Genomic DNA, 15,848 nt, shown 5'->3' on the forward strand with positions numbered 1-15,848 from the left:
GTGACTTTGTGTCATAAGGCTTCCCTCTAACCAGCTGAAATAACCGGCCAACCGCCCAGAGGTAAGATTTGATGTAAATGTTTAAATATTTTGAGGAAAATATTTTCTGAGGAATCCAAGGAATATTTGAAAGCATGACATTCCTATTCTACCTATATCAGTCTGTTTAGATGTTTCCCTTGAGGAAATGGATGGAAGATGCTGTCTGTAGTCAGAGGTTTCTGTAATTGAGCTTTGAAATCATAATACTTATTTATTTATGTATTTACTTACTTTTGCTAAGCCAGACAACCTAGAAAGCTCTGGATCAAACTGGGGGATATTTTAGACCTCCAGACAAAGAATCTTCCAATTTAGCTATTTCAGCCACTCTACAAAAATCCATAATGCATGACCCTAATAATTTTCTAAAGTTTGGAATTTGGAAAGCACAGCATTTCCTGTGAGGTGTGATCTGGTGTGTGATGAGCATTCACACAGAAAGAACTCAGATCTTCAGCCCTCTTGCCTGGACTTGTTGGAGGGGGTATGCGGGGGCTACAGTGGTAGACAGAGGTAAAGAAAAATCAGGGGGACAGATTTTCTACTCAACCTGTCACCTATTTGCTCTCTGATATAAGCATAGCTGAGAAAGTAGGGATAGGAAATTATTTGTGGTCCTCTTTTTTGTTGTTGTATCTTTTTCTTTCTTCTTCTTCTTTTTTTCTTTTTGTCCTTTTTCTTTCTTGCTCTTCAGTAACACTGTATTAGAACCAAAGGAGCATGTGCTGGTTTACATGAGTGGGTGTATCTGTTGCCTCCAGTTGGAGAGGTCCTCGGTAAAGTATATCTTTGTTATTTCACTGAATCTAATATTCCCTGTGCTAGCATGGTCACCTTAGGGTACCAAGGCCCATGGAATCAAAATGGTTGATTACTAAAAGCAACACTTTTTCTTTAGATGTGAGCAGCAAACGGATCATAAAGACATGAAGGAAGAAGGGAAGAAAAGGAAAAGAAGGTGAATGAGGAGGGAGAGGAGGAGGAGAAGGAGAAAGAAAATGAAAGGAATGGGCATGATCAAGCATGAAGATGCAGAAAATTAAACCCAGGCCCCTTTGCTGCCCATCGCCCCGGACACTCAGCTATTAAGAAAACGTCCGTGATTAAGTATCGCCTTTGTCTTTGGGTGTTTGGAGAACAAATAGTTGGCAGAATAGAGTTTGCTGTGTTTAATATCACTATTTCTAAAACCTTTAGACTGAGACAACACAGGAAAAGTGGCACCGAGTGGGAGACCGACAGACCGTTCCGCATGGCTTTCTCCCTCCGGTCAGCCAGCTCTGAGGTCCGCTTGCGGAGGGAACGCCTGGGCGGCAGCTCAATCCACCCACAGAGAGGGGCCCACAGCGAAGGTTCTCTTGCTTCTTCAAACGCTACTTCGTTCAACTCTCTTCTCCTCTGCCTACAAAGGCTGCAAGAAAGGCGTCGTACAGGATAATACAGAGGGATACGAACAAAAGCGTGAGTGTTGCCTCGAGAAGTTCAGGTGCAGGTACTTGGCAAAAATAAAACCCTCTGTGTCCAGCAATGTGGTCTGAAACCCAGTAGTGCGGTCCGAAAACCGGCCGTGTTTCGTCTAGGAGGCGCTGCATCTCTGGTTCTGAAAACCACAGAGGAAGACCAAGAGAGAAGGAAAGCAAATATTTCTGGCAATGATCTCTCTCAGACAGAATCCTCTTTGCAACGAGAATTCAAAGGATGTGATCTGCAAACTAAAACATGAAACATAAAACGAATTGGCCAAATGTAAGAACCTTGATTAGTGGAGTTATTTGGTACGAGAGCCTGGATAGCTCAGTCGGCAGAGCATCAGACTTTTAATCTGAGGGTCCAGGGTTCAAGTCCCTGTTCAGGCGGACGTATTGCTTTATCTTACCCTCAATAATTTTCACTGATAAAATGTACAAGAGGCTTCAGAGAGTTGTTTATATGTACAGTAATGGATGGAAACTTCCTTTACTTTATGCGTTGCAGGCCTGGAATGATCTACATGATGAACTTGCCGACCCTAGGGGATAACCTTGTGACGTTTTTCAAACAGCAGTTTGGAACTCTGTAGAGACTGCTGACCTGAAGATTTACATTTTTATGTGGTTTTTAGAGGAGCATCTCCTTCATCAGCGGTCTGAAAATAAAATTAATTAAAACTTCTAAGCTCTAAAAACAAAGAAACAAATCTTGAAAGCAGCAAGAGAGATACACACCTTACCTATACAGAAAAATAATCTGAATGGCGGTGGATATCTCATTAGAATCCGCAGAACTCAGAAAGAGTGGCACAACATTTTCCAAGTGCGGCAAGAAAAAAATTGTCAATCCAGTGTACTGTATCCAGAGTAAAATGTCCTTCAGAATTGAAGGAGAAATCAAGACACTCTCAGAATAAAGAAAACTAAGAGAATTTACTGCAAGCAAAACTACCGTAAAATGAACAGCTCAAGTTCTCTAGACAGAAAGGAAATGATAAAAGAAGGAATCTTGGACATTAGGAAGGAAGAAAGAACATGGTAAGCAAAAAATATGGGCAAAGACAATAAACTTTTCTTCTCCTCTTGAACTTTCTAGATTACATTTGACAGTTGAAGCAAAGTGTAAAACACTGATGTGTTTCTAAATATATGTAGGAGAAATATTAAAGACAATTGTATTACAAATGAGAGAAGGTAAAATGACAAAAATGGCAGTAAGATTGATACACTTCACTTAAACTAGTATGTGGTGACACCAGTACACTATGATAACTTAAATATATATAATTAATACCTAGATGAACCACTAAAAGGTCTATACAAAGAGATCATCTACAAAAAATACTATATAGATAAATAACAATGGAATCTTAAAAATGTACAAATAGTCCTAAAAAGGCAAGAAAAAGAAAACAGAAAAAATGGCAATAACACAGAACAAATAGAAAACAAAAAATTAAATGCCAGACTTAAGCCCTAGCATAATAATTACGTTAAATGTAAATGATCTCAATATACCAATTAAAACACAGAGATTATGTGTGGATTAGAAAATATAACCCAACTATACACTGTCTACAAGAAAGTCTTCAAATATAACTATATAGACAGGTAGAAATTTAGAGAATAAAAAATACATACTAAGTAAACATTAATCAAAAGAAAGCAGGATGACTGTATGAATACTGTATAAAGTAAACTTGAGAACAAAGAAAATTAACAGAAAGTCTACCAAAAAGGTATAGCAATCTTAAATGTGTGAACCAAACAACAGAGCTACAAAACATGTGAAGAAAAAAGTGATAGAATTGAAAAGAGAAATAGACACAATAATAATCCACAATTTCTTTTTTTTTTTCTTTTCTGACCGGTAAGGGAGGATCGCAACCCTTGGGTAGGGTGTGGTCTACACCACGCTCTACCAGAGAGCACACCAGCCATCCCTATGTAGGATCTGAACCCATGGCCTCAGTGCTCCCAGTGCCACACTCTCCCCAGTGAGCCACGGAGCCAGCCCATGATCCACAATTATAGTTGGAAACTTCAACTCCTCTCTTATAATAATTGATAGAACTAAAGAGAAAATCAGCAAGATGTAGAGGAACTAAAAAACATCATTAGCCAACAGAATCCAATCAGCATTTATAGAGTAGTCCACCCAAAGAAGAGAGTATACACATTTATTTCAAGTCCACACAGAACATAGACCAAGATAGAACATATCGTGGGTCATAAAACAAACCTCAACAAATTTAAAAGAATTGGCTCATATGGGTATGATCTCTCATCACAATATAATCAAACTGAAAATTAGTCACATAAAAATAAAAGGAAATGTCCAAACACTTGTAAACTAAACAACACGTGAGACAAACAGAAAGCCTTAATGGATATCAAAAAATAAATTCACTTTAATAAAAATGAAAGTATAATATAGCAAAATTTCTGAGACACACTAAAACAGCACGGAAAGGGAAATTTATAGTGCTAAGTGCATAAATTAGAAAAGAAAAAAATCTCAAATCAGTCTTCCAATCTCTCATTTAAAGAACGTAGGAGGGAAAAAAGCAAAATAAACCCAAAGCAAATAGAAGAAAATAAAGAATAAAAATAAGAGCAGAAACCAATGAAAATGAATACAAAAAATAGAGCGGAAAAAAGCTAGTTCTTTTTTAAAAATCAGTAAAATAAGAACTCTAGCAAGACTGACCAAAAAAGAGAGAGATGATGTAAATTACCAATATCAGGAATGAAAAGAAGATATCACTATAGACTCTGCAGACATCAAAAGGATAGTAAGAAAATACTATGAATTGCTCTACACACATAAATTTGACAACTTAGATGAGATGAACTAATTCCTTGAAAAACACAAACTGATACAACTTACCCAACATGAAATATATTTTTATAGCCCTGTGACTATTAAGAGAATTGAATTTGTAATTTTAAAACTCAATAAAAAGAAAAGAAAAGAAAAAGAAAGAAAAACCTCCAGGTCCAGGGAAGTTTCACTGGAGAATTCTAAGACATGTTTAAAAAATTAACACCAACTCATCAACTTTACACAATCTGTTTCAGAAAATAAAAGAGGAGGGAACACATCTCAATTTATTTATGAAGCTTGTATTATTTTGATAGCAAAGCCAAAGAAAGACAGTACAAAAAAAAAAAAAAAAAAAAAGAATGTAGATGCAAAAATACTGAACAAAATATTATCAAATGGAATACCACAGTATATAAAAAGAATTATAAAACATGACCAAGTGGGGTTAATTCCAGGGGTATAAGCTTGGGTAAATATTTTAAGGTCAATCACTGTAATGCACCATATTAATAGGCTAAAGAATAAAATCACATGATTATATCAAAGTAGAAAAAGCATTTGTCAAAATTCAACTCCTATTTAGTATAAAAACTCTCAGAAACATAGGAATAGAGAGGAACAGCTAACATTATACTTCATGGTGCAAGACAGTGGTTTCCACCTAAGACAGGGAACAAGAACAGGTTATGCACTCTCACTGCTCTTATCGAGCCTAGTCCTGAAAGTTCTACCCAGTGCAATGAAGCAAGAAAAGGAAATAAAAACATACGGATAGGAAAGGAAAAAATAAAACTTCTCTATTTGCTAATGATATAATCAACTACATTAGCATGGAAAACTGATGAAATCTACCAGGGTGAGGGGACCCCTAAAACTAAAAATTTAGTTCAGCGAGGTCCCAGGATAAAAGAAAAATGTACAAAAATAAAGTATATTTCTGTATACTGGCAATAAACATGCTGACGGTGAAATTTAAAATACAATATCATATATAACCTCTGACAAAAAAGAAATACTTAGATATAAATATAACAAAGCATGTACAATACATGTATGCTGAAAACTACACAATGTACACAATGCTGATGAAAGAAGTCAAAGAAAACATAAATAAATGGAGAAATATACTGTGTTTGCAATTTGCAAGACTGAACATGGTAAAGGTGTCAATTCTTCCCACAATGCTGTATAGGTTTAATAAAATTCTTATCAAAATCCCAGCAAGATTTTTTGTAAATACAGACAAGATTATTCTAAAACTTATATAGAACGTCAAAAAAATTGGAATAGCTAAAACAATCATTAAGAATAAGAATATAGGACCAACGTCAAGAGTTCAGATCCCCTTACCAGACAGCAGCCAAAAAAAAAAAAAAAAAAAAAAAGAATATATGGGGAGGAATCCATTTACCTGATTTCAAGACTACTAAATAAGTACAGTAAATGAGACCATGTGGTATTGGCAGAGAAGTAGGCACATAAATTAATAGAGCAGAATACAGAAATAAACCTACACAAATATTCCCACTTGTTTTGACAAAATTGCGAAAGTAATTCCATGGAGAAAAATAAATTTTTCACCAAATTGTGCTTGAGCAATTGGATATCTGTAGGCAAAGATAAATAAATAAATAAAAAGAATCTCAAGCTAAGTCTGACACCTTACACAAAAATTAACTCAAAATGGACCGTGGATATAAATGTAAAACCATCAAACTTTTAGAAAAAAAAATGGAAGAAATCTTTGGGATGCAGGGTTACACAAAGAGTTTTTAGAATTGTCACCAAGGGCTGGCTGGTTAGCCCAGTTGGTTTAAAGGGTGGTGCTGATAACCCTGAGGTCCAGGGTTTGATCTCTCTACCAGCCAGCCACCAGGAAAAAAAAAAAAAAAAAAGGAGCAGAAGAAAGAAAGAAGAATTGACACTGAGACATGATCCAGAGAGCCTGTGGAACCTGATTCTCCTCCTTTTTCTCTCTCCTGCTGCCTCAGTTGCCTTGGGTGATAGTGACCAAATAGAAATAAGATAGCACTAAAGGCAACTCATTGGGACATGTTTTTACTTTCCTATGTGATCAAGAAATGAGGAAGAAAGAAAGAAAAACAGGAAGGAAGGAAACTGTGGAAGAGCTGAGCCAGAGTTCCTTGAGAAGTAGGTTTGAGCAGTGAACCAGAGAAAAGTAAAAACTAAAGGCATGGAGAGCTGAACCTAGGGCCTCAAACGTGCAAAACACGAAATCTACCACTGTCAAATAAAAACAAATCCAGACAAATAAGGAAAGACAGTATTCAAAAGAAAGACTATTGCAATAGGGAGAATACCCCAATTTCAGAAATCTGAAAGTATCTCAAAATCAAATAGGAAAGTCTTTTCTTCTGGGTTGGGAGGACTAGGCAGAACTTTAGCAAACTTTAACATTTACAGGAAAAGTTGGGCAAGCAAAGGGAAATGACTAGCAGGGTCTGACAGCAAAAGCGTCTCCTTGTGGTCAGCCAGTTCTCAGGATAAGCTGATAAGAGGAATGTTCTGCTTTTCAGTGCTTGCTCAGGCTTGGGGACAGCCAAGTTCCAGAACATGTAGGGAGAAGAACAGAAGGAAAGAAGTTTGGGGCCCTGACTAAAGTTTGGTCCAGACAAAACAGAGGATTAGAAATATGTGATTGTAGGGCTGACTGGTTAGCTCTCTTAGCAGAGCATGGTTCTGGTAACACCAAGTTCAGGGGTTCAGGTCCCCTTACCCACCAAAAAAAGGGGGGGCAATTGTAAACACTTGGTCACCCCTAATCTATGCCCCCTCATTACTTATCACCTATTTCTTTTCCTCTGTTGTGACACCATCATTCTAATGATTGATTGAAGCAAAATTCATCAATCAATTCTAAAACTATGGGTAAAATTTGATGAGTGTAATACATTGAATTATGTCTCCCCAAAACTCAATGCAGCTTGAATTCTGTCCCCCAAGTTCTATGTATTAGAAACTTGGTCCCCACTGTGACTGTTAAGAGGGTGGAAAATACTATTATGGTAATTAAAGGTGGAGCCTTGAAGAGGTGATTGGATTGCAGGACTGTACAGTAGTCAATGGATTAAAATTGGTCGTCAGGGGTATGGTTGTGAGGGCTTTAAAAGAAAAGGAGAGTCTTTCTCTCTCTCTGCTTTTTCTGCTTCCACCCTGTTACAATGTGAGACTCCTGGGTTGCTGTTGCCACCACCAGATGGACTTTGAACTTCCCAGCCTCAGAAACTGTATAAGCAATAAATTTCGTTTTCTTTATAAATCACCTAGTTATTTTTTTTTTTTTTTAAGAAATGGACTAATACAGACAATTGGTACCAGAGAAGTTGGGTGTTGCTTGTAACAAATACTTGATAATGTGGAAGCAGCTTTGGAACTGGGTGTTAGGCAAAGCTTGGAGGAATTTGGAAGACTCAGAAGAAGATAAAAAGATGAGAGAAAGTTTGGAATGTCTTAGAGATTGGCTACGTGGTGGCGAGTAGAATTCTGATGGAAACATGGACTGTAAAGACCATTCTAAGGAGGTCTCAGATGAAAATAAGGAGTTTATTCGAAAATGGGGCAATGATCACCCTTGCTCTGAACTGGCTAGGAATTTGGCTGCATTCTGTCCATGCCCTAGGACTTTGTGGAAGCTGGAATTTGGGAGTTGTGAACCAGAGTATTTGGCGGAAGAAATTTCTAAGCAGCAAAGCATTCAGGAAGATGCATGGCTACTTGTAATAGCCTATGCTGAGATATGGTGGCAAAGGCACAACATAAAGCCAGAATTTAAAAGGGAAGTGGAGTGCAAACATTTGGAAAATTTGCAGCCTGACCATGTGGTAGAAAAGCAGAGAGCATTTTCAGAAGAAAAATTCAGTGGCACTAAGATTAACACAAAAGAATGGGATTATCAAGAGAAGGGGGAAAAGGTCCTGAAGGCATTGCAGAAACCTCTGGGTCCAACCTTTCCATTTCAGACCCAAAGACCTAGGGAGACAGAGTGGTCTTGGGGAACAGGCCTAAAGTACCCTCCACAGGCTGGCTGCCCAGGTCCACCTCAGGAAGCTGCTTCCAGCACCAGCATGCCAGCTGCTTTGGCTGCTCCAGCTATAACTAAATTGGTCCCAGGTGTGGCTGGACCTGCAGCTTTGGAAGATACAAGCCAGAAGCCTTGGCAGTGTCCATGTGGTGTTAAGTCTACAGGCTCACAGAATTCCAGAGCTGTAGAGGCTTGAGAGCCTCCACCCCAATTTCAAAGGATGTATGGAAAAACCTGGAGGCCCAGGAAGAGATCTGTCACAGGGATGGAATCACTGCAGACAACCTTCACTAGAGCAATGCTGAGCGGAAATGTGGGGCCAGAGTTGTAGCAGAGAAACCCCATCAGCACCAGGTCTAGTGGAGCCATGAGAGTGGGACCTCCATGGAGACCCCAGACTTGTGGAGCTACCAGAGTGGAACACCAGCCTGAAAGAGATAAAGTGTGTCCTGAGACCAGGAAAGGTGTAGGGCTAGAGCTGCCTGAGGACTTAGGGACCCAGCCTCCACAATAGCATGCAGAAGAGGTTGAACATAGACGGAGTCAAAGTACCTGATACACCAGTTTTCAGATTTAATGCCTGCCATCCTGGGTTTTGGACTTGTTTGGGACCTGTTACCCCTTTCTTCTGGCCTATTTCTTCCTTTTGGAATGGGAATATGTACCCTATGTTTGTCCCACCATTGTATCTTGGGAGTAGATAACTTGTATTGATTTCACAGATGGGACTTTGAACTTTGCACTTTTGAGTTGAACCAAGTCAAGACTTCGGGGATAAAATGAAAGTATTTGCATGTGAAAAGGACATGAGTTTTGGGGGCCAGGGGTGGAATGTAGTGGATTGAATTATGTCCCCCCAGAATTCCCTGAAACTTGAATTGTGTCCCCCAAGATTTATGTATTAGAAACTTTGTCTCCACTGTGACTGTTAAGAGGGTGGGAAATCCTATTATGGTAGTTGAAAGGTGGAGCCTTGAAGAGATGATTGGATTGTAGGACTGTGCAGAAGTGAATTGATTAAATATGATGGTCAGGGGCATGGTTCTGAGGGCTTTAATAGAAGAGGAGAGTCTGTCTTTCTCTCTCTGCTCTTTCCACTTCCACCATCTAGCAATGTGAGACCTGGATCACTGTCACCACCACCAGATGGACTTTGGACTTCCCAGCCTCAGAAACTGTAAGCAATAAATTTTGTTTTCTTTATAAATCACCCAGTGTCAAGTATTTTGTTACAAGCAACAGAAACAGACTTATACAATGAGGAACGGGATACTTGCATGGCCTCAAATATTTCACCACAGAATACATACTAATTAAATGGGGAGAAATTATAACTTTACATTTAACTAACACTCCCAATAAATGGGGGGGAAAAAACCTGTATGTGATGCATTAAAAATGTAACATCACTTATGTTATATTCTTGCCAAAAGTGTATAACCTGAATCTAATCATGAGGAAACATCGGATAAACTCAAACTGATGGGCATTCTATCAAACAACTGCCTTGAATTCTTCAAAATCTGTCAATGTCATAAAAGACAATAGAAAAGTTGGGAAACACTTTCAGATTAAAGAACACTAAAGAAACAAGAAAGTCAAATGCAACTTATGATCATGTACTGGATTCTGGATTAGGGAAAATTTGTTCTAAAGGACATTTTGGGGGCTATTGGTGAATTTTGAATATAGATTGTATGTTAGATAATGGTATTGTATTCATATTAAACTTTCTGAGTTTGAAAATTGTGCTGTGGTTTATAAGTAGATGTTCTTAAAAAAACACACACTGAGTTACTGGTGGTAAAAAGACATGATGTATACAGGTTGTTCTGAAGTTGGCTGGGAAAAATAATTTGTGATTATTTATACCTGTAGAGAGAGATAAAGAGACAGAGTAAATAAATGGGGTAAAATATTTGAAATCAGTAAGCCTGTATAATGTGTACTGTAGTTCCTTGAACTATTTTTGCAACTTTTCTGTAGGTCTGAAATAATTTAAAAATATTTTTTAAATTATTAACTTTTTTATTATTAACAATTTTTGCAACCTTTCTGTAGGTTTGAAATAATTCTCCCTTCTTACAACTTCTTTTCCTTCTCCATTCAAAGTCAGGACCACATAATGTACGTGGATAGAGAAACAGAAGCACCATGTTCATCATAGCACTATTCACAATAGCCAAGACATGGAATCAACCTAAATATCCATTAATGGATGAATGGATTAAAAAAAAAAAAACTGTTATATATACACACAATGGAATACTAATCAGCTATTTTTTAAAATTGTGTTTTAGTCCGTTTTGTGTTGTTATAACAGAAATACCTGAGACTGGGTAATTTATAAAGGAAAGCAGTTTATTTGGCTTATGATTCTGGGACAGCTGCATCTGGTGCAGGCCTCAGGCCACTTCTACTCATGGCAGAAAGCAGCAGGCAGCTGGCAGGTACAAGCAGATCACATGGCAAGAGGAAGCAAGAGAGAGAGAGGAAGTGCCAGGATCCTTTAAACAACAAGCTCTCGCGGGAACTAAGAGAGTGAGAACTCACTCATTACTCCCTCCTCCCCCAGGGAGAGCACTAATCCATTCATGAGGGATCCGCCCCCATGACTCAATCAGTTTCCAACACTGCCACATTGGAGATCAAATTTCCACATGAGTTTTGGAGGGGACAATACATCCAAACTGCATCAAATTGATATCCCGTCATTTACAGCAACATGGATGGAACTGGAAACCATCGTGTTAAGTGAATTAAGTCAGGCACATAAAGAAAAATATCACAGGATATCACTAATATGTGGAATTTAAAAAAAAGTTCTGATAGAAGTAGAGAGTAGAATAATGGTTACTATAGGTGGGGTGAGGAGGTGGAGGGGAGGAGAAGTGGTGGACTAATGGGTACAAAACTATGCTATCTACCCTAAGTGCATCATTGTGCAGTATATGCATGCACTGAAACAACTCACTGTACCCACAAATGTGTACAAATAAATGCTTGTTTGCATTAAAATCTGTTATAAATTTTTTTATTTCTTAAAACATAATTGATTGTACATATTTGTGGGGTACAGCGTTGAATATCAATACCTGTGTGCAACTTGTGATGCTTAAATCAGGATAATTAGTATATTCAACATTACATACTGTGATCACACACAAAAAAATTAAAACAAACAAAAAAAAGAAGCCTTAGTGCTGCCTCCAGGGATTTAGGTCCAGGTCTAGGTGAAGAGATAAGAAAGAAGTGGAAATCACAATACTTTGAAAGAAAGATAAGATAAGGCAGTAACAGAATATTTTAAATGAAATGGCTTTCAGAAGTACTGCTACTTTGTTTCTAAGTAATTCACTCTGTAGGGTGACAGGATTTCAACCTACAGGTCTAAACGTCTGAACCTCTGTGTGAGTCTATCTTAGGCTTTCTGACACATAAGCAAGCCTCTGAAATTCAATTTTCTTTCTAGAGAATCTCACTGGCACTTTTGCATTAAGAGAGGGGAAAGCCAAGATTTTTCTTTTGCGATAGAAGACCCTTAGAAGAGTTAAGTGGAAATAAAGCAATGGCTTAGATGTGGAGAGGAAAATAAAAATGTGAAAACAGTAGAAGGCAGATAGACACAGTATTTCTTCCAAGCAAAGAGAACAGTCTGTTAACTTCAAAGTCTCTTTCAGTAGCACAAGCCTGGCTTATCGCTAGGGATATATTTTAATTACAATTCACACATAGAGTGAGTTTTAGCAACTTGATCTTAGCCCAGAAGATTGGACAAATTGGTAAGGGCTGGGGAAGCTGTCTAGATCAGAGTCCCAACTGTGAGGGTGGAGAGAATGATTGCCATACAGTCTGTATTACAGGGCTTGGAAGCTTCCAAGTCTGGTTTCATATTGAGATGCCCAATAGCTTGACTGGAACCCAGGTATTTTAGGGTTCCTTCACAAAAAAATCAAGGTCCCTTTAGTATGATCTCTAATGTCATCTAAAATATTGAGGATCTCAGAAGAGAAGAGAAACCCACCTCCACCCCTGATGTAAGGCAAATATAGGCCTCACTCACTTTCCTTGGTGATTTGAGTCCTTGATTGAGAATGGGCAGGGAGCAATCCTTCCTCCTCAGCACACTTGGCACTGAGCATCACCTTCTCAAACGTTCAAAGCAGTGATTTTCAAACTTTAGCATTGGCATTCCTTGAGGGCTTACTAAAACAGGTTACTGGGCCCCACCCTCAGAGTTTCTGATTCAACAGATCTGGCGTTGGGACTGGAATTTAGCATTCTGTTTGCAGCATCCCAATCCCCCCACCTTTTGGTCTCCTGTGCAGTGTCCAATCTAGCTATCATGCCACTGTTTCAAGTGCCTGGAGAGAACGAATGGATAACAGAAAAAAATAGAAAATACATCGAATGTCTGCATTACCTCCCTTTAAAAAATGCATCCTAAATCAAATTAATAATTGGCCTCAGGACACATAGGCAATCCGCAGCCAAGCAGGTTTCACCAGGTAGTGTCCTTCCTGAATGCCTGCTGTGGATATTTTCATTGAAGAAGGGAATCAAGAAGTAAGGACATCCCAGCCTGATAAAGAGTGTTAGACTGGTGGACTGGGAACAAATACAGTATTCCCTCCCAAAGACACTTTGATTCACAAGAAATATGTGCACAGATAACAGCAGTTTTGAAACCATAAAGCATTGGAAATCCTTAAAAGCTGCCATCAGTGGACCTGAAATTCCTAGGACTTCCCCTGGTTTTACAAAGCAAATGTGATCGGATTGAGTGAGAAATAACAGAGGTTTTGTTTTATTTGGTTTGGTTTGGTTTGGTTTTGGTTTTGGTTTTTTCCAACTGGCACAAGAGCCCAACACACCTGTGATCCACTCACCGTTTACTTCGCATCTGTTTTCCATCGTGACAGAAAACCCTTTCCCTGCTTCTTCATATGGGGGCTTCTGTTTGCTGTTAACAGAGGTTTCCAGGCAATGTCTTATTTTAAGACTTGAAACTACAAGGAAAATGGAGTGACTGAGGAAATACAGGAAAATAAGTCTTGTGGAACATCAGTTGGGAATGTACTGATCCGACAGTCTTGGTTCCGTTGTCCAGAGTCCTGCCACTCGGTCATCTAAAAAAGACCCACAGCAGTCCATGTCTCATTATTGGACTGAACTTTTGGCTGCGCTCTCTGCGCAGGTCCATAGGGAGAGAATGAAAGGTCTAGAAATCAATGGACATACGCTTTCACTCTGTTCTGTGGCCCAGAAAACAAAAATAACTAAAGAAAAATGTCTGGGCACTTTTCCTCTTCTTTGCCCTTCCGTCTCTTTAATAATAGCACAAAATGGGAGCCAAAGTGAACTGCCTGTGAATGTGCACGCTTTTATTTGGGTTCGAGAGACCCTACTGGGATCCTATTTTTCCCCTCTCCCAGACTCTTACCTTTTTGTCTTCCTTCTGCAGCCGCAGTCGCCTCAGGCTCACAGCATGGAGATGGGAGAGAGTTCAATGCAATCCATTGGGTTATATTTTTACTTTCTATAGACGTGTGGAAATAGAACAGGAAAAAGTTAGGAGAGCTAAATCCATATTTCTTAAGAAATGGGTTTGAATGGCGTCGGTTCAGAGGGTAAAAAAACAAAACAAAACGAAACCCCCAAAACCGGTGGTTGGAGGTGCCGGGGATCGAACCCGGGGCCTCATGCATGCAAAGCATGCGCTCTACCACTGAGCTACACCCCCTCCTCCGCAAACCCCCCTTGACACTTGTGTACAGGTAAGTTTTATTTTCCGACGCTCTTGGTCGGTGGTTTTGTGGTTAAAGTAGTCAGTATTAAGGAACATCGGCGGCCACTTTGGGCAAAAGATGCTCGGTTCCAGCGAAGATACAGATTCTTTGAGGTGTAGATGGAACTTGAAATGGAAGATAAAAGATCGGAAACGTGTCAGATAATAACCAGGTGAAATTTCCAGTGTGCCTTTAAAACGCTGAGTTGTCAGGGTCTCCTTCTGTTATACTTAGCAAGGAATCAAGTCCCGTTTTCGATTCTTTTGATTTCTTCCAGGTAAGCCTTAACCTGAGACACAGGACTGTTGAAATTCAGCTATTACCTGCCTAAAACGCTTCATACTTGTTGCTTGCTGCATCGGAACATTACGGGCTGGTTTGATGGAGGAAAGACACAGGAGAAAACCTGAGAGCGAAGCGTTGGGCATTTCGTTATAACGGTCTTTTCTAACCTAGGCACCCAGCCTAAGTTATATGATTCAGGAGGCCCTGCCAATAGCCCTAAAGAGAAATTCATAAGGTATGAGGGAAACAACAGCTTCAGAAATGGAGAGAAGGATCGAATTATGAGAGCTAAATCGAAGACAGATGGATACAGGATTTAAGGGATGGGGGGAGGGGTGTTGAAGCATTTATTTAGAAAAACGAGCATGCCATTACCAAACAGAAGGGAGTGAAGAAAAGGAGACGTTTTAACAACTCTTTTGGGAACGGGAGGAAGATTGGAAGATGGAAGAACCAAGCTAGCTTTGCTCATATGAAATCAAAGATGTCAGTGGGGCACACTTCTGAGGATATTACACAGCAAACTCAGGCAATTACCCCGGTCTCCAGCCTTGGATTTGTGAGTAACCAGTTGGCACAAATACGTGGAGGGTGGATAAAGACTGAAAAGTGTGCCTTGAGATTTGAGGATTACAAATTTATTAGTGATATTTGTATGAAACAAATAAATTTGCTCCTGTGCAGTTCTTGAACCCCGGGAATTATCATGATTAGGACTGTGTCCTTTGAAGTACAGAAGAAGATTAAAAGAAAACTTTTCCTGGCACCAGATTTCTAGTCGCTATTAACTATTTCTCATTCTGGTTCGTCCATATATGAGCCTTTGCCAATGTTCATAAAATAAAATTGATCTCTTTTGAAATTGGCAGAATACGTGTTGTCCGGCATACTTGTCTTTTCAATTGACTCATGGAATTTGTAGAATAAAAGCAGGAAACAATGAGCATTCACTGAAGAAGACTAGAGAAGTCACACAGAAAACTGATGGGTGTGTGTGTGTTTGCATGCACACGTAAATGCTGGGAAGAATTATCTTGGCTGCTTGATACCATAAAAGCAATATTAGGAAAGTTTGCAGAAACATTGCTTCATCATTATGTTGTGTTGCACCTGGAGAAGACTGGATGTCTATCTGATTCTCAGGAATTCATAATAAGAAGGTAGGCTTTCTTTGTTTGCTTCAGAAACTAAACAGGCTTTTTTTTTTTTTTAATTAAATATTTGTAGCCATCCTCAGACTATCTACCAACAACACTGTTGGAGCATCTTTTTTTGCAGAAGCTGTAGAATGAGTTCATTTAACATAAAATTCTCCTAAGGAATTAAACATTTAATTTTGGAGACAAAACACACTCAAGACATATAAACTCAATTCAGAAAACCTGAAAATATCA

The 15,848-nt window shown here is 38.9% G+C and overlaps 2 non-coding genes across 2 annotated transcripts; one reads left to right on the forward strand and one right to left on the reverse strand.

Annotated features, from left to right (window-relative positions):
• The first annotated feature begins 1,825 nt into the window (after positions 1-1,825).
• Positions 1,826-1,898, forward strand: TRNAK-UUU (transfer RNA lysine (anticodon UUU)). The gene has a single exon. It is a non-coding gene; the product is annotated as a tRNA-Lys (tRNA).
• A 12,153-nt stretch (positions 1,899-14,051) lies between these two features.
• On the reverse strand, positions 14,052-14,123 carry TRNAA-UGC (transfer RNA alanine (anticodon UGC)). The gene has a single exon. It is a non-coding gene; the product is annotated as a tRNA-Ala (tRNA).
• Positions 14,124-15,848: the final 1,725 nt, after the last annotated feature.

This window comes from Cynocephalus volans, chromosome 5 (assembly GCF_027409185.1).
Source record: "Cynocephalus volans isolate mCynVol1 chromosome 5, mCynVol1.pri, whole genome shotgun sequence".
Taxonomy (NCBI): Eukaryota; Metazoa; Chordata; class Mammalia; order Dermoptera; family Cynocephalidae; genus Cynocephalus; species Cynocephalus volans.